Genomic DNA, 24,240 nt, shown 5'->3' with positions numbered 1-24,240 from the left:
ATATGCATCGTATCACTTCACATGGCAAAACAAAACACAAAATCACATATTCTTCCAACAATTCTTATCACGTGGCATATCGATCATATCAAATAGAAGATTTAAACTACGCAACTCATTAATGCCACAAGAAACATTATATCCTAATATAGAACCTCAAAGCATGCGCAATCAAAGCATAAATTCTATACACAAAAAATACGCAAATAACGTATTATGAATCACCTTAACTTCAACTTACGTAATTTCTACGTAATCCAATAAATTCACAGGATTCAAGTGGTATGTGCAAACAAGACAATTCAAATCTTTGCACCATCATATGCATCCACAATTCTTACCTCGAAGCACATCGCATTCGACCACTTCAGCGTGAAGCGCACGCATATATCTACAAGACATCTTAGTCCAATACTCATGATATACATCAATTATGCTATATAGAGATGATGTAATCACACAACTAATCATAATGCAAAACTCTCTGCAACACAGTTAGGTAGGCGTGATATATCATCAAAAACTAATCATTTGTAGTCGTGAGGTGTCATACACCTAAATGATCTAAACTAATGATTTGTAGGCGTACAAGTCAACCACTTAAAAACTAATCAGTTGTAGGCGTGACACGTCATTCACCTAATAAGCATCACAATCATTAAGATCACAAGGACACCAAAGTCACACGAAAATCCATTGATAAGCCTTGACTTAACAAAAAAATACGCAACAAAATACACAAAAAGTCTAAAACTAAGACTAACAAAGGTGTCTATTCGACGATTTCTATGTGTTCTGTTGCTATTGCTGAGGAGGTTAGGGCGAACTGCCCACTCGCCGGAGGCCATCCACCTTCTTTATGCGACAATCACGGATAAAGTGACCCACTCTGCCACAATAAAAGCAGCCACCAGAGGCTCGGGGACATGCCTGTCCACGGTGAACACGATCGCATATCAGACACTTTGGGTTTAACGGTCGTTGAGGCTCACTTCCTTTACTTAGTTTCGGTCTTTTAGCAAGTCGACACTTGTCGTCAGCACTATCTTTGGTAGACTTTCTATCGCGACGTTGCTTAAAGTGGCATTCTTCAGTAGAATGACCCACCTTTCTGCAAAAGTGACAATCAACAGGGTTCCGAAGGCACATCGGATCAGACAAAACATGAAGGCTGACACCTCGCTCTAGATTGGTGCTCGTGCAAACCAACCTATCAACCTTATGATCCAGGTTCTGGACCATCGCTTGGAGCTGCTCAACTGCTCCGGTCAATGCGTCAATAGATTCGATCAGTTTATTAAACGTCATTTAAGCAAAACACATTCGTTAGTTAAAATAACTACAAAACAATTTAAGAGAAAAAGATACTCATAGTGCGATGCAGATAGCGGATGATCAAGGATTACCACTTTCCCAGTTGCTCTGATACCAAAAGTTGTAATGCCTCAAAATCATGGACTTGAAACCTTTTATGAAAAAGGTTGAAAGCTTTGAATTCAATCATTTATTAGAGTTTAAAACAGAAGTTCAGCGGAAGATCAGGTTCAAAACAACAAGTCCCTAGACCTTGGGCACATTACGACCAAAAGCAGATTCCCCCTTACAAACCGATTTGCAGTTCAAATAGATATTTTATTGAAATTAAAATAAGAACCATATTTTGGTAATACAGTTTTAGAAATGCAGAGTTATAATCAAAAGAGATGCTTTCAAAGAAACCTTATACCGCATCCATCAAAAAGAGTTCCCAGGAGCGCAACGTCAGGAAATGGCGTTGCCTTGAATGCATCGCGTCATTGTGCCATCGCAAGTTGTTTTAACCTGTGCACCACCTGCCCATGAAAATGGGTCAGTCTCACAACAGACTAGTAGGGGTGCAAAGGACAAGAAAGAGCAAAAGCTGCAATAAGTAAGATAAACGCTAGTTAAAGCTGGAACAAGCAAAACTAGCAGATCTAACCAAATGTACTAAGGAGTAAGCAAAGCTCAAGTAAAGCAAACAACTACACACAAGAGCAGGAAGGATCAAAGTGCTAAACAAATAACTATAGCAATCTCACATATATAATAGGTGAAGCGTAACTCACTCTATTCACCAGTCAAGCAAAGCAAATACATAAGACAGGTACTGATAACAACACTCGTAATACATATACAAGTACCATAGGATGGCTCAGTCCATCGACAAGCGATTACATTAATCGGGAGGCACAAGCTGTTGCATCACAAGCAATTCATAAGCTACACAAGATAAGCAATCAACTAGTATGAGAAGCTAGTTATTACTAAGCAAAGAACTACGTAAGCAGTTTAACCAACAAGGGTAATGCCTCGACAGGCGTACCTAGCTCAACGAATATCATACCGAACTACCGAGCTAACAAGCAAGCAAGCAACGCACGTCACAATATGCATATCTCATGAACATGTGTATAAGTTATATCTTGTCTCATCACTGAGCAGGCCGTTGTGGGTACGCACAAGGCAAAACGTAGAAACAGCCGAGATCGATTCGGGGGTCCATTATGCTATGTATCTTATTATACCCCGAATGACTGACTGAGTCCGCTTCCTAAGGGGACGGTCTGTGACCAAGAGAGTAAATCCCCAAAGGCAAACAAAGGCCCAATGGATGCGCATCCGTACTTTTGCAGGAGTGGCCCAAAGGATTTCCCCTAACCTCCGATGACTGGGGAAGGTCGGATCTTTGCCCGAGATTTCCACATATGGCTGTCCATCGGAGTTTTGTACCATCCATCCTCTCTCTTGATGAACCGTCCCGAATGAGCACGATGGAGGGTTTCTTAACCGCCGTCCCATTCTCATGCTCTGGTCTTTCAACCCAATCGAGCATCTTGCCTGTGAAGGCGCAGGATTATTATTTAGGTGAGTTATACGCGCCATTGCGCGTTCGAGGCAAGCACACAATTCACATCTTACTCACCGCAGTACGCATTGTAACTATTCACATATACAATCACAATGAAAGGGGATTAATCCCCAGTGAGGGTAGAAACATCACTCTTGTGATCTCAAACACATGCCATTGCATGTACGAGGCAGACATAGACCTCTCATCCTACTCATCGTAGTACGCAACGTACCTGTTCAAAAGTACAACCACGATGGGAGGGGTATGGATCTCTCGCAGGAAATCCCAATGCTTCTACTTTATAGAAGCCTGCAGTGAACTCATTCCAGTTCCAACTGATCGTGCTCGGGTCCTTTAGACAATTGCGAGCAAACTGCCTATTAGGCGAAAGCAACATAACAGGATTAGCTTAATGTGTCAATACACGCTTAGAGGTTACTGTAGACCTCTCGTTTTGCTCTTGTAGCCCAAACATATCATATGTGACTAAGGGTACAACTACAAGAGGAGGAACATGGATCCTTCGTAAGAGATCCAACAATACCTTCACAATGGAAGGCACTACAATCTTGGTTGAACCAGAAAGCCTAGAAACTAGGTCTCGTATCAGAGTTGAGGTAACGTCGATCTAGTGATCGCGCAAGTACCTTGCTAGGATCCCCGCCCCTATTCGTGCACAGGATCCTAAATAAGGTTATCTAAGTCATATCAAATAGGCAAACTAAGGTTGTAACACATCTATCCCAAATACATCAATTTGGAAGGTCCGATCGCTACCTCTGTTTTACAAGCTATACATCTTGAAAATAGGTTTGCACCTAAGACGATGTCCTTTGAGAACTGAAGTGCATAAGTGTGTGTCGTGGCTTGTAAGCCAAGTGAGACGATATACACTATGCACTCGAAGTTGCACTCATGGAGTGCCAGCTGACAAGAGCCAAACTCATGCACATACTAATACAAAGGCAAAACGAGGGACAAGACTCGGTGGGCGAAACCGCACCGCGAGGGTAGATCGCTAAAGCTCCACACGAGGTATGAGATCATACATCGATCATCGTAACACACAAGCAGGAAACTACACAAGCAACTCGTGAGGCATAAGATCCTATATGAACTACGTCAGTGTAAAGGACGACTCACGAGGCATGGGGTTGCACCTCGATAGATCAATAAGCGTAAGCAAGAAAAGGAGCGTGCGACAGAGATAGGATACATGCATGAACAAGGCATATGCACGAAGCGTAGCAACAAGGTAAAGACGAATACATACAAAAGGTAAGTGCAAGAGCAAGCACGACAACACAGAAAAGTAAAATACGGACAGTAAAGCAGAAGCAAAGCCATGGCGCATAAAGCGCGGGGCAACAAGTAAATGCAGGAAGTAAAGTGCAAGAACATAAAGGAGGACCAAGGTGTCCTGGAGTAAAGAACAGACATAAGCAAGTAAATGCCAGGGCGCAAAGCGCGGGGCAGCAGGAAGGTAAGGTGCGGAAAAGTAAAGAGGACAAGGATCACGGAACCGTGTCCTTGAGTTAAAAGACATGGAATGTAAAGACAGAAATGGAAAGCCTAGGCACATATAGCGCGGCGGCAACAGAAAGGAAAGTGCAGGAAAGTAAAGAGGACAAGGATCGCGAAACCGCGTCCTTGAAGGTAAATACATACATATATATATTATACATATACATTTATTGTCCTCTTTTAGTTTTCTTTCTTGTTTTAGCATTTATCACTTAATTATCCTTTCACGCAAAAATCCCCTACCTTAAGGGGTTGCGGGTCCTCGTACGCATGCAGCGTAGGCAAACAAGAGCACAAGCTACAGAGGGCGAGCCGGATCCACCGTTCAACCTGGAGAGCTTAGAACGTTAGCATAAGCCGAAATATAACCAAGAAGACACAAGGCAGCAAGGCCTCTTGCCTGCAGGAGGCAGAGGCAGGAGCTTCTGCATCCTGCAGATAAGGGTGCCAGAGGCAGGGGCCTCAACCCTGCTTGGCAACAGCAGCAGAGGCAGGGAGCAAGAGCTCCCTGTCTGCCAGGCGCAAGGAAAGGCAGGGGAGGGAGCAGAAGCTCCCTACCACACCTGCCACAACAAGGCAAGGGGGAACACCCCCTGTCAGAACATGAGACAAGGGCGCAGCCCCCTGCCGGCAGCAAGAACAAGGCAAGGGGGCAAAGCCCCTTGCCGGAGAACAACGAAATGCAGAAGGCAAGGGGACAGAACCCCCTGCCGAGAAGGAACAAGAGAGCAGGGGGGCTCCGCCCCTTGCTGGGCCACAAATGTAGGGGAAACTCCATCCCCTGCAGGCAGGCACAAGAACAAGGGGACAGATCCCCCTGCCGAGGAGCAACAAGCGAGCAGCGGGGCTCTGCCCCTTGTCGGGAGAACAACATAAGGCAGGGGGCGAAGCCCCCTGCCGAAAAAAACAAGAGCAAGGACAGGGGGGCCTCGCCCCCTGCCGGGGAAGCAAACAAAGGCAAAGGCAGGGGGACGAAGGCCCCCCTACCAAAACAACAAGAAGGGCAGGGGGGAAGCGAAACCCCCTGCCAACAAAGCTAATGGGAAGAGGACGCAGAGCCCCCCTGCCGGCAAAACGAAAAGGCAGGGGAGGCTGAACCCCCTGCCGGCAAAGCAAAATGGCAGGGGAGGCGAGCCCTCTGTCGGCAAAGTAACGATGACAGGGGGCTCAGTCCCCCTGTCGACCGATACAAAGAGGAAGGCAGGGGCTCATCCCCCCCCCCCCCCCCATCAGGCTGCTCCTCACGAACAACAAGGAAGGGATGGTCACAGGGCTCGATCGAGCCCTGCCGAAAAACCTGCTAGAGGCAGGGGAGCGGAGCCCCCCTATCGAAAAGCTAAGTCGATACAGGGAGCGAAGCTCCATGCCGGCGCTAGGAAAAAAAAAGAGAACGGGAGAAGGGGTTTTACCTCTGAGGACCGAAGCCACGAGACCGTCGGAGGGGTTGCTCGCACGAGGCTACTCCGATGCTGGGTGGAAGAGAGCTCGCGTCGTCGGGGCCGGAAGGACGAGGCCACTGTTGACTGAGGCCACCCGGACGGAGGGTGGTGACGTTGCCGAAGCCGGAACGTTGTCGCCGACTGCAACTACCGGCGACAAGGAGGCAGAGAGGAAGAAAGGGTGGTGGCCGGCGTCGACAACACAGGAGACAACAAGGGGGGAGGCGACGATCGCCGACAGTTGCAGCACCCAGGACGGTGGCCGTGGCGGTCGGCGAGGATGCTGGCTGTTGAAGGTCGGCGGCTGAAGGGGGAACAGAGCAGAGATCAAGCAAGGAGAGAGAAGGGGCAGCGATCGGGGACTCACCGGAGCTCGAAGGGGGAGAAACGCCGGTCGTCAGGGAGGTCGAGGGGTGCTCGCGTCGTCGGGAGGCCCGTCGGACCGAGAGAGAAGGCGGCCGGACGGAGCCGCTCGTCGGCATCTCCGATCGCCGACGACAGCTCGAGGGAGGCGGAGGAGAGGAGTGAGAAGGGGCGAGGATTTTGCCCCTCGCCCGAGACGCCTGTGACTTAAAAGTCACAGGCTTCTCGATCATTCGAGAAGCCGGGTCCGAGTTCGGGCTCGGGTCCGGGTCTAGCTTGGATCCGAATCCGAAACGATGGACCAACCTTGACACGTGTTCGACACGTGTAGAGCACGTGTTTGACACGTGTCCGACACCGATTTTTTTTTTTCACGGGTCTTTACACTAAGACTCTGAGTTTCTGACTTCTTTTGAAAGATTTGCTTGAAAACAAGTAAAAAATGAAAACGAAAGATAGAGTCCTAATCTGACTGAAACTTTGAAAAAGAGTCCTAGTCTAACTAAGACTCTGAATTTTTGAGCCAAAACGAAAGAGTTTGGAAAAGTTTTCTCAAAACAGATAGAACCAGCAGTAAAACATAGAGTCCTGATCCGAGTGGGATTTTGAAAAAGAGTCCTAATCCAACTGAAACTCTAGCATTTTGGGCTAAAATAAAAGATTTTGAAAGGTTTTCTATTAAAGAGGTAGAAATGGTGGTAAAAGGCAGAGTCTTGATCCGATTGGGACTCTAGAAAAAGAGTCCTGACCCAACTAGGACTGAGATTTTGGCCAAAATGTCAGAAATGAACAGGGGATGAGATCATCTCTGATTTAAAATCAAAATGGAGTTTTGAAACGGTTTAAAAAGATGAAAAGATAGAGTCCTGATTCAACTAGGACTTTGAGATTTTTGAGAAATTTGATAAATAAAAGAATCAAGAAGCGACACCACCTAGCTGTGTGGCACCCCAAACCCCGACCTTGGAAAACTTGGGATTTCTATGGAATTTTTTTTTTGAAAGGTTTAAGTAGGAAACTAGCGGAAGCAAACGTGGGAAAACAACAAAGCCGCAAGTCTGGGCGGCCGCCACAGATAAGTGCAACCAAAAGTGTAACTATGAAGTAAAAAGGGGAAACACCCCAACAGTGTTCAAGAGTTTACAACTTATAAGTACAAAAGGTACAAAATAGGGAATACATCCCAACAACACCAAAAACCCCAAAACCACCAGATATAAGATCTGCAGGTCAAGTGTGTGGGTCCTCAGAGCCTCCATCGTGTATCATTGCATCCACACTAAGCCTGTTCGTCACCTACATCCCCATAGAACGGGGTCAATCCTTTTTCAAGGTGGTGAAGAAACAACCACAAGCAATGTGTATATATATCAAGTACACAGGAGAGCAGGAAACAAGCTAACAAGTGTAAGTGCCTGTGTCTGGTAAGTGTGAAGTGACAAGTACTAGTCAACAGGAAAACAAGTAGCTGAAGCAACGAACTGAAGTATAAGCGAACTGAGCAGCAAGTAACTAAGGTAACAAACTGAAATGACTGTAACAACTAAAGTAAGTCTACAACACAAGTAAAGCAACAACTACTTTAAGTCAGCTGTTTGGTTAGTTCTTAAGTTCTTCTAATTACTCCTTCGGGTACGCGAAGGAACCTCGCATTCTGTGAGACATGCACCCGGGGTCTGTTATTTAAATTCTAGTGTGGTAACCGGGGACGCTACAGACCGAGTCGACCTTATGCGAGCAACACACAGCTAGGAGAAAACACTCACATAGGCAAGGATTGCAATTCCATACTACTGCAGTAGTGAGGTCCTAAAAAGGCAACCTCGACATCCCTGACTCTGAGTGACTGGAGGGCAAAGGACGCTACAGCTCCTGTCAAACACGTGTCGTAGTAACGACAAGTCACTCAGGGTTGCACCATCCACCCTCTCCCGAGGTGAACCATTTTGTGAATGGGGCGAAGCAGGTTTATCTTTCTTAAGGCTCATGTTCAACACACCTCTCACGAGGAATTTGCCTCATGGTCCCCGCAGGGTACGCAAAACGAGGACTTGGCCTGCCCATTCACGTGCTCAGCCTCACACGGCCAACGAAGCACACTGCTTGTGAAAGCAGTCGAAATACCTTATTGATTTATTTTTGTTTAGGGTATATCACACAAGAGTCCATCTCTTTAAGCAAGGGTCATTGCCCAAGGACTCCAACTGAGCCCATAACAAGTCATTTCATTATTCATACCCTATCTTTATTCTTTTCTTTCTTGTAGTAAGTGCACGTGGTGCACTTACTAATGCCTCAAGCAATGTACATTTTCAAGGTACGCACTACTCAGTAACAGTGTCAGGATGTGCCAAGTGCGAAGTGTATGTTTCTATCTTTTGCACAAGCATAAACAACAGAGACAGTTGCATAATATGAAATGATTAACTTGCATACTTCAGTGTGAATATTGCATTCAACTATGCTTTCATACGTGGTTGACACACTTACAAGTTTATGGTGAAGTCTGGGATATACCCGACTTATGGAAACAACATTAGCTATTCCCACGGTGTGGGGTGCCGCGCCTGCGGACCCGAAACAAAGACAATGAAACAATGCTTGTAATTCAACGTAGTTTCCAAGTATGTGGATTTGCAATAGTGTTCGTCTGTATACTTAACTAAGTAGTTGCACATAAATCAAGGTATAAGGATTTTCCTTACGCAGTACGACACACTTACGTGTCGAAGATGATTTCTGAACTTAACCCATCTAATGGGAATAACATTGGCATTACCATGGTTCAGGGTGCCGTGCCCGCGGACCCTAAACAAACCGTTTGTCCAAAACGAATGTAGGACAATGCTATGGAATTCATACTGAGCTCGGAGTATGGAATCATCTGAAAAAATGCTTGAACGGGATACGAGAGTCATAAGTTTTAATACTCTTACATATATTCATGTGTACATATATATATCAACCCTTTCAAACATACTCGGCGAGGCACATACCTATATGTATACGTATATACATATATATATATATATATACAATCCCATTTACACATATATATATATAAAAAGCTTACTCGAACCCGGTGCATCCCAAGGCATGCACTCATGCCGAACCTAACCGAAGTGCGAGGAGGGTGCAGGGCAATACAAAGGCTGGTTTGAACCTAATCGGGTTCGACTCGAAGTAGGTGCGAGCTAGTGTTGATAGAGTAACCTGCTATCAGCCATAAATGATGGTGTAGCGGGGCCGGGAGTGTGGCAGAACGAAAGTCCACCCACGCTTGTGCCAACAAGCTCTAGCTAAGGGTGGTCTGGTCCTATGGACCAGACTGTCGGACCTACCATCGAGGTCTGGACCGACTCAGGAACCGGAACCTACCTGTCAAGGGTTTTGGTTGGGCTGTTTCCAGCCCCGGCAAAGACAACCGTGGCTAAGCCTGCGGGTTGAGCCCAACAACTGGGCCCAGTCGGTCTGGTCTATGAGACCGGGCTCTGGTCGGCCAGCAGTGGGTCTGAACCCTTCTCTCTTTGGTTCAGACCCGGACCCGAAGGGGATCAGCTTGAGGGACCCGGGTGCCCAGCACCATGCGGCTGGCACTCGACCTGTCCTAAAACAGAACCATGGCTGGCACCCGGTGCCGGCTTGGTTCCCCATACATGCACAGGTCTGAACCATTCGGTTCGGACCTACATGCAACCCAAAATGGCCGAATGAAAGGGCCTGGGTGCTCGGCACCACTAGGCTCCATCCGGCTCCCACGAAAGGGGTTGGATGGCTGGCACCTTGTGCCACGCCCAGGCTGACAACCCATCAGGTCTAAACCTTGGTTCAGACCTGAACCGAAGGGTTTAGGCGGAACGATAACGCAGAGGGAAGAAGAAGCTAGAGGCCAAATCCCTACTTGCATGCGCGGGCCACCCAAGTGGCGCCAGATCCATTCCTGGAGCAAAAGGATAGACAATGGGGGTCTGGTCTGCTGGACCAGACCGAGCCACTCTTGTCAGCGTGAACCAAAGCTCAAGGGCTCAGTTCACAGCAACAAGGAGGATGTGCTGGGCAAACCAAAACCGGCCCAGCTGCTCCAGTCCTAGTTCCAAAGAAGACCAAACAAAGAAAAAGGAAAAGACATGCAAGAGGCTAACACAACAGCCTGACCTTCCTATGCCCAAAATGAGCTGGTCACACCGTGACCAACGCTCGACAACATGGCTGCAGCCCCCAGTCCCAGCATTTTGGGACTGGTCTAAGCCCAGCACCGCAAGAGAAAAACACAGAACAAGAATAACAATAACCACAAAAAAAATAAATGCTGATGTTTGGAACACGCCGCCTAGTGTTCCCGAATATAAGGGACAGCTAACTGGCCTGGGTGTGTGTTGGACGAGCCCAGCTCGGCCCACCATACCAAAAAGAAAAAAAATAGAAAATAGAAAGAAGAAGGTGGAGAAAGCCATGAACTTCAGCATAGAAGAATCACATAACAACTACGACAATGTTAAACTAATATTGTAAACAACAACAAGCAAGGAAATGATTTCAAATAAAATGGTGATTGAACGAAAACAAAAAGGGAAAAGCTTTCAAATACGTGCGGCAAGAAATCCTGCTAATCCATGGTGATTTAAGATCGGAACAACAGCTATATCACCTAATCCATCGTTTGGATTTTTGCATGCCAAGGTGCAAAGTTTCCAACGGTTTCCTCTTCATAATGAAACCATAACAAGTGAGGTGAGTCTTCACCTTAGCTAATGAGGAAGGTGTTGCAGCTCTTCACGCCAAGAGGAAGCACACAGCTGGAGTGAGGAAGCTTGAGAGGAGAGAGAGAGAGAAAAAGGAAAATCGCCCCAAAATAAGAGGGACCCATTTTTTTTTTGTAAAGGTTTTATAGAGGTAGGCTTAGAGGTCAACGGCTGGGATTAAATCCCACCAAGATGGAGGGTTGGGGAGCTCCACGCCCCCCAACAACCAATGCATGTCAAGCCTTCCAAAAGGCTTTGCAAAAATCTCGAAAATGCCATCATTAAATGCCCTTAAAAGTTTGAAATTTTACAAAAGGGCACCCCTGGCTGCCACCCATCGTGCCCAATGGATTGAAAGGATTCAAATGTCTTTGAAAATAATCACGAATCTGCCATGGGGCGCCACCCCATGGCTCTCTTTTGAAAATAGCGCCCCTCATGATGGAGCCTAGGCTTCATCATGAGGGTGTTGGAAAGACACATAGCCAATGAAGGCCTATTCTTTAAAGCCATGCAAGATTATTTCAAAAATACCATCCAGCTGGTCAGCCCTTGACCAGCTGGTCAACCAAGGACATGGACATCCACTGTAGGGTCGTCCCAGGGTTTAGGATCTCCTAGTAGCCCCGGATCCAAATCCAAAATCGCATATAGTGTACTTCTTTAAAGAATGCTTATTCAACACATTAAAATGCTAATTTAATTCCAACAACTCATTCTGTTCTCTCCATAACCTTAATTAACGTAGAATGGTCAATGCCCCTTAAGAAAATCACCTCTTGTTTGCTAAAATTGAGCGTTCTAAGTTTTGGGTCTAAAATTAGGTCAAGACTCGTGATTCGCATGCACTGACGAGGTTTTTTCGTCACTCGGGTATCATTTTCGGGGTGTATCACCACAACCCTATTCCAAACTCACCCTAAAAGTTTCGGAGGTAGATTCATTCTAGATTCCCCGAAATCGCTCTTTGCAATAAAATTACGCGATTTACCCGATTCTCAACTAAGCAAATCATTAGAAAATTGTCAAAACATAAAAATTCATCGATTCCATATAATTACACAATATACATCAAAATTAGAATCGTAGATCTTACATCCTTCCCTCCTAAAAAGGATTTCATCCGCGAAATCACCATTAGGAGGTTATAAAAAGTTCTGGATAAGACTCTCTCATGTTCGCTTCTGGTTCCCATGTGCATTCTTCAATGCCATGGTGTTGCCACCGTACCTTAACTAACGGAATAGTCTTGGTACGCAAAACTTGATCTCGTCGATCAACAATCTCGATAGGCCTTTCTGGTAAAGTCAGATCTTCTTGCACGTCTACATCTTTGTAACAAATGACATGTGATGGGTCAGGAATGTATTTCCTGAGCATCGACACGTGAAAAACATTGTGAATGTGGGCATACTGTGGAGGCAACTCGACACGATATGCCACCTCACCAATCCGTGCCACGATCTCGAATGGTCCGACATACCTCGGACTCAACTTCCGTTTCTTTCCGAAACGAAATACGCTCTTAGTCGGCGAAACTCTGACAAAAACCATGTCTCCAACATTAAAAGACAATTCGCGACGTCTCTTATCGGCGTAACTCTTCTGTCTATCTTGCGCTGCCTTCAAACGTTCACGAATCTTCTGCACTTGCTGCGTGTAGTGCTGAAGAACAATCGGCGATTTGCTCGCTCTATCGCTGATGTCATCCCAATAAGATGGCGACCGACAAGGTCTACCATACAACGCTTCATACGGGGCCATCCTGATACTAGCGTGGTAACTGTTGTTATACGCAAACTCTACTAAACATAGGTGTGAATCCCATTCACCCTTCCAATCAAGCATACAAGATCGCAACATATCTTCCAACGTTTGAATTGTTTGCTCGGACTGTCCATCCGTCTGAGGATGAAAGGTTGTGCTAAACTTCAATTTCTTCCCCAAAGCAGATTGCAACTGACCCCACAGTCGCGACGTGAATCAGGGATCACGATCGGAAATAATAGACCTCGGCACACCATGAAGCCGAATGATCTCTCTAATGTACAAGTCAGTTAGGCTCTCAAGAGACTGACTGATCCTGATTGGCAGGAAATGGGCAAACTTGGTGAGTTTGTCCACAACACAAAGCCACCTCTGCCTGAGGGTAAAGCCAATACCGGCGAGGTAGTCAACTTCAACATCAGGATCTGGAAACTGTCCTCACAGGCACTGTTCCACACGAACTTAATACCTTTACGCAACAACTTCGTCAAAGGTAAAGCGATCCTTGAAAAGTCTTGGATAAAACGTCGATAATAACCGGCCAATCCAAGAAAACTACGAATCTCAGACACATTCTTAGGTTGTTTCCAGCCTAAAACTGCTTCTACTTTCGCTGGATCGACGGATACTCCGTCCCTTGATATCACATGGCCAAGAAACATGACGCGCTCGAGCCAAAACTCACACTTAGAGAATTTGGCGAACAACTGATGCTCGCGAAGAGTACTCAACACAATCCGCAAATGCTCTCGATGTTGCTCCGGACTCTCCGAATAGATCAAAATGTCGTCGATAAATACTATCACGAACGAGTCCACATATGGACGAAAAATCCGGTTCATCAAATCCATGAATGCTGCTGGAGCATTCGTGAGGCCAAAAGGCATCACCACAAACTCATACAACCCATATCTCGTCCGAAAAGCTGTCTTCGCAATATCATCCTCTCGGATACGAAGCTGATGGTAACCCGATCTAAGATCTATCTTCGAGAAGACCTTCGCCTTCTGTAACTGATCGAAAAGATCTTCGATCCTCGGCAACGGATACTTGTTCTTAATTGTCGCCTGGTTGAGCATCCGATAATCGATGCACAACCTCAGGGATCCATCCTTCTTCCGTACGAACAACACTAGTGCTCCCCACGGTGAAGCACTAGGTCGAATAAAACCTTGATCAAGGAGTTCTTCCAACTGACGCTTTAACTCTTTAAGCTCTGTCGGAGCCATACGATATGGTGCCTTGGAGATTGATGTCATTCCAGGCAACAACTCGATACCGAATTCGATCTCATGCCTCGGAGGTAACCCAGGTAGTTCCTCCGGAAACACATCGTAAAAATCTCGGACTACGTCCAAGTCTTCGATCAAAACCATCTCGGGTTCAACTGGGGCAATGCTGACTAAGAATGCAGTACCCCCGTTTCGTAGATATTTCTGAGCCTTGAAAGAAGAAATCATGTGACTATCGCGCAAAGGTCGAGGAAGCTTGATCTCCAGAACAGGACGATCAGGCTGAAAAAGAACGATCTTGCCTTCCCGACAGAAGACTTGAGCATGATACTCAAAAAGCCAATCCATGACCAAAATGACATCGTACTCTGTCATGTCTAACAAGATAACGTCAGCTGACAAGTTCTATCCTGCCACTCACACCTCGATGTTCGGAACATACGAGTCACAAAAAGATTGCTCTCCAGTTGGAGTGCGAACCTCCAACAGAAAGTTCAAAGACTCGACTGCCAAAGGTAAGGTACAAACGAATCTAGTTGCTATGAATGAATGAGTGGCACCACAATCAAACAACGTAAGTGCTTCATGTCCGGATATCGAAATCGTACCTTGGACCAACTCTGCCTTGGTCACTTGCTCGACTGATGTCGCATATGCTCGACCTGCAATGACCTTCTAGGTTGCTGTCTTTGGTGGATATGACTGCTGCTGCTGTTGCTGTGTCGCTGGCTGTCATTGCGGTGTCGGCTGAGAAGTACCCGGCGTATTCCTGCGCTGGTCGTCTGCTTGCTTCTTTCTATAATCCCTGATATAATGACCCATCTTTCCACAATATAAGCATCCGCCGGTGTCTCGCGGGCAGGGTAGCCCTGGATGATCTGTAATACATTTTGGACAACTAGCTACGGTAAGCTGCTTCTGCTACGGCTGCTGGCGTTGTTGGTACTGGGGCCTACGGTTCTGATACTGATTCTGGCGGGTGTTGCTGCTGTTGTTGTTACGCTGCTTCTTTGTCTGAGGATGAAACTTCCTTCCATCTTGATTCCTCTGGAATTGTCTCTTCCTTGGCCAACTCCTTTGGCCAGGATTCTGCTGTTGCTGACGTGGTGCGGGGGTCTTCTGCGATTCTGTCCAATCATGTTCAAGCAAGGAGGTCGTCTCTAGAGACTCATCAACCGTCATAGGCGCACGCGTGTACACCTTCGTCCTTAAGACTGGCTTCAGACCTCAAGCAAATTTAAGAGCTCGCTCCTTTTCTGTCGTGTATAAGTGCGGACAAAACCTCTCCAGGCTTCAAAAACGCGTGACATAATCCGGGAGAGAAGAACTACCCTGTTGGAGGTCGAGAAACTCCTGCATTTTCCGGCTCCTCTCGTGAGCTGAAAAATAGGCTACGTAGAACGCTTCCACAAATTGCTCCCAATCAACTGGCTGGTTGTCGAATTTTATCTCCCAGGTAGCTGCCCACCACCTTTCCGCGTCCTTCCTGAGACGATATGTCCCAAAATCTACTTTCTGATCATCACCAACTTGTAACACTCGGAAGATACGTTCAATTTCTCTGATCCAATCCTCGGCCGCTTCCGGCGACGACTTTCCATCAAACGAGGGAGGGTTCAAGCTCATAAATTGCTTATATGGGACTGTCGCAACAGGAACCTGGGCAGGTGCTCCCTGTCCCTGGGCGGTTTGTTGGATGTGTTCGCCCATGTTCCTCATGGTCTCCGCTTGTCGTCCTACAACCTCTATAAGGTTGTTCAGAGTCTCCATCAGGTCGTCACACCTGGTGCGCCACGCCATCTAAATACGCAACATTCTATACATAAGCAACTAGAAAATACACAGAGATAGGAGAATTTTCCATTTCCTTAACAAGGAAAACCGAAACATTACAGAAGCACCCTTCATCAAGATAGGGTTAAACAAGTGCTGCAAACAATTTAAGCACGACAAAAGCAAAAACGAAACACTGACTCAATGTTTCTAACATCTAATCATTACATCGCAATATCACGACTTGCTGGTGTAGAAGTCCCTGTAGTCCTTCCGACTACCACAGCGCCTCGGCCTAACACGTGGAGGAGAAACAACTTCCCTCAGTGGCGTGTCAGAGATCTCCTGAACTTCTCCCAAAATCGGTGGCACGTACTCCGAAGAAACACCATAGGGGTAGGACTCAGGAGAATATTGAGGAGAATCGATCGCTCCTCGCTTTTCTTCGTCCTGGCTATCCACTTCCAGAACCAAAGGTCCAGAGACTGAAGAAACATCCTGGATGTCTTCCGCATTGCTCTTCCAGAGCTCATCCCTCTGCTTCGTCTGGCATTCCTCTTCGACATGCCTACGAAGGCTACAGTAGGGGCACTCAGCCAACTCACGGGGACAGATCTGTCTCACATGATCTCCCAAACACCTTGCACACGGGGGTGCCAACATATGCACATTACGTGCCAAATGTCGCACAACTCCACTCAGGGCCTCTTCGCCTCGAGTCAGGTTTTGGAGAGCCTCCAAAATCTTGTCGTAGGTCGGGTTTGTCGACATCTATGATATACATAGAACCACAACACAAACCATCTAAAAGCAGGAAGTAAAGGAAGGAAAGAAGGAAAATAAGAAGAAGAAGCTAATCTTATACTTACAGTGCGATGGATGATGCACGATGAAGCTCTGACCACACACTTAAACATTGCTCTGATACCAATCGCTGTGGCGCCCCAAACCCCGACCTTGGAAAACTTGGGATTTCTATGGATTTTTTTTTTTGAAAGGTTTAAGTAGGAAACTAGCGGAAGCAAACGTGGGAAAACAACAAAGCCGCAAGTCTGGGCGGCCGCCACAGATAAGTGCAACCAAAAGTGTAAGTATGAAGTAAAAAGGGGAAACACCCCAACAGTGTTCAAGGGTTTACAACTTATAAGTACAAAAGGTACAAAATAGGGAATACATCCCAACAACACCAAAAACCCCAAAACCACCAGGTACAAGATCTGCAGGTCAAGTGTGTGGGTGCTCAGAGCCTCCATCGTGTATCATTGCATCCGCACTAAGCCTGTTCGACACCTACATCCCCATAAAACGGGGTCAATCCTTTTTCAAGGTGGTGAAGAAACAACCACAAGCAATGTGTATATATATCAAGTACACAGGAGAGCAGGAAACAAGCTGACAAGTGTAAGTGCCTGTGTCTGGTAAGTGTGAAGTGACAAGTACTAGTCAACAGGAAAACAAGTAGCTGAAGCAACAAACTGAAGTATAAGCGAACTGAGCAGCAAGTAACTAAGGTAACAAACTGAAATGACTGTAACAACTAAAGTAAGTCTACAACACAAGTAAAGCAACAACTACTTTAAGTCAGCTGTTTGGTTAGTTCTTAAGTTCTTCTGATTACTCCTTCGGGTACGCGAAGGAACCTCGCATTCTGTGAGACATGCACCCGGCGTCTGTTATTTAAATTCTAGTGTGGTAACCGGGGAAGCTACAGACCGAGTCGACCTTATGCGAGCAGCACACAGCTAGGAGAAAACACTCGCATAGGCAAGGATTGCAATTCCATACTACTGCAGTAGTGAGGTCCTAAAAAGGCAACCTCGACATCCCTGACTCTGAGTGACTGGAGGGCAAAGGACGCTACAGCTCCTGTCAAACACGTGTCGTAGTAACGACAAGTCACTCAGGGTTGCACCATCCACCCTCTCCCGAGGTGAACCATTTTGTGAATGGGGCGAAGCAGGTTTATCTTTCTTAAGGCTCATGTTCAACACACCTCTCACGAGGAATTTGCCTCATGGTCCCCGCAGGGTACGCAAAACGAGGACTTGGCCTGCCCATTCACGTGCTCAGCCTCACACGGCCAACGAAGCACACTGCTCGTGAAAGCAGTCGAAATACCTTATTGATTTATTTCTGTTTAGGGTATATCACACAAGAGTCCATCTCTTTAAGCAAGGGTCATTGCCCAAGGACTCCAACTGAGCCCATAACAAGTCATTTCATTATTCATACCCTATCTTTATTCCTTTCTTTCTTGTAGTAAGTGCACGTGGTGCACTTACTAATGCCTCAAGCAATGTACCTTTTCAAGGTACGCACTACTCAGTAACAGTGTCAGGATGTGCCAAGTGCGAAGTGTATGTTTCTATCTTTTGCACAAGCATAAACAACAGAGACAGTTCCATAATATGAAATGATTAACTTGCATACTTCAGTGTGAATATTGCATTCAACTATGCTTTCATACGTGGTTGACACACTTACATGTTTATGGTGAAGTCTGGGATATACCCGACTTATGGAAACAACATTAGCTATTCCCATGGTGTGGGGTGCCTGTAAACACCCCAAATTTTTTTACCCTCATCCAGTGTTTGTCCATTTCATAAGTCATTACAGATCATTGCATGTCATTGCATGTATTCTGCATAGCATTGCATGCCATTGCATCTCATTTTCGAGATCCAGCACTCCTATTTCAAAACATTCAATCCAGATTTGAATTTTAAAGCTTTTATTTCAAAATCAATTTCAAAACCTGGGTTTTTATTCAACACTCTGTCATTTTCCAACCCCAGGATTTTATATTTCGAAATATTTTCTCAAGGAAACAATCTGGATTCATTTCAAATTCAAATTTTAATCGATTTCAATTCACAGATGAGACCCATTGAGGTGGTGTCGCTTCTGAATTCCTCTATTCATCAAATTTCTTAAAATTTTGAAAGTTTCAGTCCGATCAGGACTCTGTCTCAGAGTCCTGATCCGGTCAGGAGTCTATTTTGAAGTCGGTTTTACTTCCATTTTCAATCTTTTCCATTTGCTTTCGAAATTTAGGTCATTTTACAGAGTCCAGTTAGTTCAGTACTCTATTTTAGAGTTCAGTCGAGTTAGGAGTCTAACCCTGACTGTGTTTTCTGACTTATTTCATCATTTTTTGATAAAATCTTTCGAAAATTCTTTCATTTGAATTCTAAAAATTTAAAATCTCAGAGTCTTAAAAGTTCAGGACTCTAACTCGGAGTTCTAGTTCGCTTGAGACCCTATTTTCAAAGATCTCAAAGTTCAAATATCGATTTTAACCCCTTTTCAAAGCCATTTTCAGTGTTTATTTCAAAATTCTTCAAAACTCGATGTGGGCCCACTCAGTTGGCACCATATCCAGAGGAGTTTTGACTTGGTTAGAACCCTATTCCATTTCAAAAATTCTAATTTTAAGTTTACTTTTGAAAATCTTTTGAAAACTCCTTCAATTTCAAGTTTTAAAATCGCTTTTTGAAAAACTCAAAGTAGGGCCCACTCGGGGTGGCGCCATATTTGAGTCAGTCAGGGCTAGACTAGGGTTAGTTGATGTCTTGGTTAGTGTTAGAAGTTTAGAAGAGTCAAAACCATTTTGAAAAAAACTCATTTTGAAAGTTAGTTTTTAAAACTAGTGTTTTTAAAGGTTTTTAAAGGTGTTTTAAAAAGCCAAATGTAGAAAATGCCAAGTGGCATTATATTTGGGGATTTTTTAGGAGAGTCTAGGGGTTAATTAGGTATTAAATAGGATAATTTAGGCTAGGGGTAGGATAGTCTTTACACCCCAAAATCGCCCCCCTTAGAAGAGTCCAATTTTTTTAAAACATTTGATTTTTAACCTAATTTTTTTTATTATAAATAGATGCATAAGGGGGGTCGATTTTCCCAACTTGCTTTCCTTTGGATTCTTGGAGCTTCTCTCTCCTCTCCCGCCCTTCCTCCATTGCTGCAACTCCAAGGTATGAATTCCTTTGCCTTTTTCATATTTTATTTAATGATTTTAATGTTTTAAACCTAGATCTAGGCTTAGATACCCCTCCTTATGGAAGATCAACCATGGTTTCACCTCAAGAGCCATCAAGAATCAGCAAGAACAATCCAAGAAGGTGATCTAACCCTGTTTTGTGTGATTTACAAAGATTTTAATCCATTAGAATTGATTTTAATATGATTCTTTACATTATTAACCAATAAAATATATGATTTACCCTTTTTAATGGGTTAAATCTATGTTTTAAAGGTGATATCAAATTCCAGCCATTGATTCCCTGTTTTTATTTTATTTTCATGGTTTCTTCATGTTTGTTTTACGTTCTATAGCATAGAAATAAGTTTTATTTACTGTTTTATGGTTTATTTTATTTATTTACATTAGTTAATGCATGGTTTTCCAAGTTTCTTAAATTTCTGTGTGTTTTAGGTTTAGAACAGTAAAGATAATGTTATTTCGGATTGAAGTTCTCATTGTTTATTTCTGATTTTTTTATATGTGATGCATGAATGAGTTATTCAGTTACTGTAGAAAAATCAGAGGTTTTGAATCTCGGGAACCCTGTCAAAAAAATCAGACATCAAATCGGGTTTTTTAAAGTTTTAAAATCATGGTTAAAATCAAGAAGGTAACTTGCTGTTATGATATTTCTCTCATCTTATATCTGATTTTAGATCTGTAAAGTGCTATGGATTAACATTGAGTAGATCTGTATTCTGTGCAATTTTCGAATTTTTAATCACTATTTAGTATTTTTCCCCTTTTAGAGAATCTGTTTTTAAATTTAAAACTCGTTAGGGTTTACCAAAACCCTAATCAGACTTGTGTTAGTCATAAATCCCAAACCACAGATCCGATTCATGATATGTAAAAAGTGAGTATTGTCATTTTTCTATCTACTATTCACCACTAAAATTTCAGAGATTTTTGTTTAGGATTTCTATTTATGTCTATATTTTCAATCGGGAATAGCTGTTTTAATCTCTGTTAAGAGTGATATATTTTAGCTCAGATTGCCGGAAGGGTTTCTCCCTAACCGGAGATGATTTTTCCGATCTGTAAATTGGGAAATCTTTGTTTTTTTTATTTGTTAGTCTCTGTAAAATTTAATAAATTTCCATGGAGATTTGATCCCTGGTTCAGGTCTTGGACTGAGACTGGTTGGTGAATTAGCTCAAAAATAGCATATTTTTAGGGTTTAATGCAATTTTCGGATTAATTCAATGTCAAAAAATTGTTTTTATAATTCTAATTCGATATTAGGGTTATAACAAGTGCAGGTACCAATTTTTATGGATTTTGGAATCCATTTGATCTCTGAATTAATAAAATTGCAAAACCGGGTTCCTAAAAGATCCAAAAACACTGCTAAAATCACAGTTTTTGTGATATTATTGGATTTTCGTGCATAAGCATATATTTTTAGGGTTTAATCATGTTCATAATTATATTAGGATGCTTTAGGTTTAATTTGATGCTCATTTGATTTCATTTAGTGCATAAAACCTAATTTTTTACCAAAATCTATTTCAGAAAACCCTGATTTCAAGGCCATAGTCTTGCTATCGGGGGCAATTTGGTCATTTGACCTAAATTTCGAAATCCTTAACCCTAATTTCGTATTTTTAATCATGTCATAGCATATTTGGTTTGAGTTTATTCCATTCAAATTTTAAAACTTGCATTTTATCAAAATATCTTTCTAAAAACCCTAATTTCAAGGCCATAGTCTTGTTATTAGGGGTATTTTTGTCATTTGGACCCCAATTTCGAAAATTCATATCTTATCTTCCTTATTTATTCTATTTTATTTCATACTTTATCACTTTTGATTTAAGGGAATCAAGGAAAAGGCTTATATCTAGCAAAATCCAGTAATTTCTAGATATTACTGGATAAATCTAGAAAAGCCAACATATTTTCATTAACCAAGTTTTCTAGTTTTGCAGGTACATTGAAGACTTTATTTTTCATGTATTTAAATTTCAATAGTGATGTAATTTGTAATTAAACTTTGGAATAAGAATTTATATTTCCTGCTTAGCTTAGGTTGCATTGCATATAGTTTATTTTTATAATTTTAATGTGTGATGGATGATGATTCATGCATATTTTTACAAATTCACCATGGTCTACACGAATGGCACATGCACTAGCTTCTATGAAGTTTATAAACTTGGTGAAATTTGTATTTATGGCCATAGTCAGAATATGAATGATACTTAGATTTATGATCTTCACATTAGCCACATTCAGCCTACACTCTTAGGCTAACTTCAAAATGCACTGCATTTCTCAAAAATACAAAAAGTATTTCTCAATTCCTCAAATCCATACTCATTCATTTCATGCATTTGCCAATTCCAATTCAAATTCCAAGTCAAAGAAATCAAATTCTTCAAATTTTCCTAAGTCTTATCAAAAATCGATTTTCTCAAAATATGGATTTGCCAATGATATTTCAAGTATTTCCCAAGTTCCAAATTCAATTTTCTAAGTTATATCTTCAATTTCAAAGTTTGAATTCAAAGAAATCAAATTTTCCAAAGTTATTTCATATTTCTCAAAATCGATTTTCATAAAATCCTTACATTTCTTCAGAAATCGATTTTTACTTTTCTCATAAGTACATTTCAAATCCCAATTCACGATTTTCCATGTGATATCTATTCTAAGTGTTTCAATTATTCAAAGCAAACATCATGTTTTCAAACTTGCATTTTCAGAAAATTCATAGCACATGCCTGATTCTATGTGCATTTAGAAATTAGAATATGATTTAGACAAGTTGAACAGAGTAGAGCATAAGATTGATCCTTGGTTCAATTACCCCTGTTAAAGGTGGCAGGAACGGTTGAACCTCGTACCGACAGGCGAGTCCCATTCTACGGAATTTTCCCGTATTTTAAAACGGAGGCGAGTTATTTTCAAAAACTTTTCAAAGGTCAGTTTGATTCGCAAAAAGTTAAAAATTTTGCGATGATAACAGGCTTGGCGACCGTGATGGGACTTGTCTTTGCCTGATCAATTTAATGCTCTACTTAGTTCAAATTGTCAAAATCGATTTCCATGGAATGTCAGCTTTGCTTTATGATATCATGTGAACCTAGGAGCCTAGACTTGAACCCAACTGACCTGGAATGCATATAGACTAGGTATGGTTTGGTAGGACCATATTGAGGAGAATTATTCATGCTCACATAGACTTAGGTCTAATACAACACTCCTCAATCTAGGTTTGTATGAAAACAATGTTTGCTTCTTCAAATATTTCAAAAATCTATCTCTTTAGGACTTAGAGCCTTCTATTTGCTTGCATGTGCTCATGTTTTCAAAAAACCACCCCCACCTATATTGTCCCGGTCTTCACGTTGCTGGGATCTCTTCCAGAACCATAGTTCGGGACAGAGCCTCACAACTGGGCCACCTATTTGGGTGAAAACCCCCCTGCCACGTACCAAGGGCCATAGTCCAACGTATATCGGCAGGTGCTCAAGGATGTTGGAAAACTTGAACCTAGAACCGGAGAAATTGATTTTATGCCACGTACATTGAGCCTTGGCTTGAGTATATAGGCATAACTGGATTGGATACAGATGATCTGAGCCTTAGAGTTAGGATTAAGGTCCCACAAGCCATTTCAAAATTTGTGCATCTAGAGTCAGCTTTTAGGGAATGCTGTTTGTGCATACTTGTTTATGCAGAATTTGATTGAATATGTTATTTCCTTTTTATTTTCCATATTTTTCCCAATTTTCTAAAATACTGGACGATTTTCTCAAAATTCCCCAATCTATGTCCATGTACTGTCCATGTTTTAAACCTTGGACGATTTTCCAAATACTTTATTTTCCATTTATTTCTTCATATTTCATCAAACCCTGGACGATTTTCCAAATTTCCCTTAATTTCCTTCAAAACTCCAGGTGATTTCCCATCTTTCCTGTCTTCTGGATCTCGAATTTCCTGCTTTATTTTTATCCTACCTGCATTTTCCTCAAAATTCCTGTATTTTCCAAGTCTTATTCCAATTTCCATGTCTTCCAGTCCGATGGCATCCAGTCAGCTTGATTCAGTCTTTCCTGAGGGTCATATCTCCTACGAGGTGCGACAAAGTCTTCCCGAACATCGAGTCCTCAGCACCGGATCCTTCTTTCTCCGGTGGTATTATTCATGGTTCAAGAACTTCTCTTGTATGTTTCCGGACCATCTGGACGAGTGTGGATTGGAACTGGCGTCCGCAGTGGAAAAGAAGACAGTCAACGGCAACTTGATCCATGCACTAGCAAAGCGGTGGAATCCGAGCACTTCTACCTTTTGGTTTCCGTGGGGCGAGATGACAATACTGATGGATGAATTTTCAGAGATTATGGGATTGCCCGAGCCAGCCGGTCAGCCTGGAGATCCATTGGAAAAACAGTTTCTGATTAATGTTAAGGGTCTGGACCCTAAGGATGCCTTAGCTCGCATGACAGGACGCAAGTCTTGGCCATTGATAGAGGAGGATGGAAACGAATAT

This window comes from Nuphar pumila, chromosome 9, assembly GCF_984573655.1.
Source record: "Nuphar pumila chromosome 9, dmNupPumi1.hap1.1, whole genome shotgun sequence".
Classification (NCBI taxonomy): Eukaryota; Viridiplantae; Streptophyta; class Magnoliopsida; order Nymphaeales; family Nymphaeaceae; genus Nuphar; species Nuphar pumila.
This window is presented reverse-complemented; position numbering follows the sequence as displayed.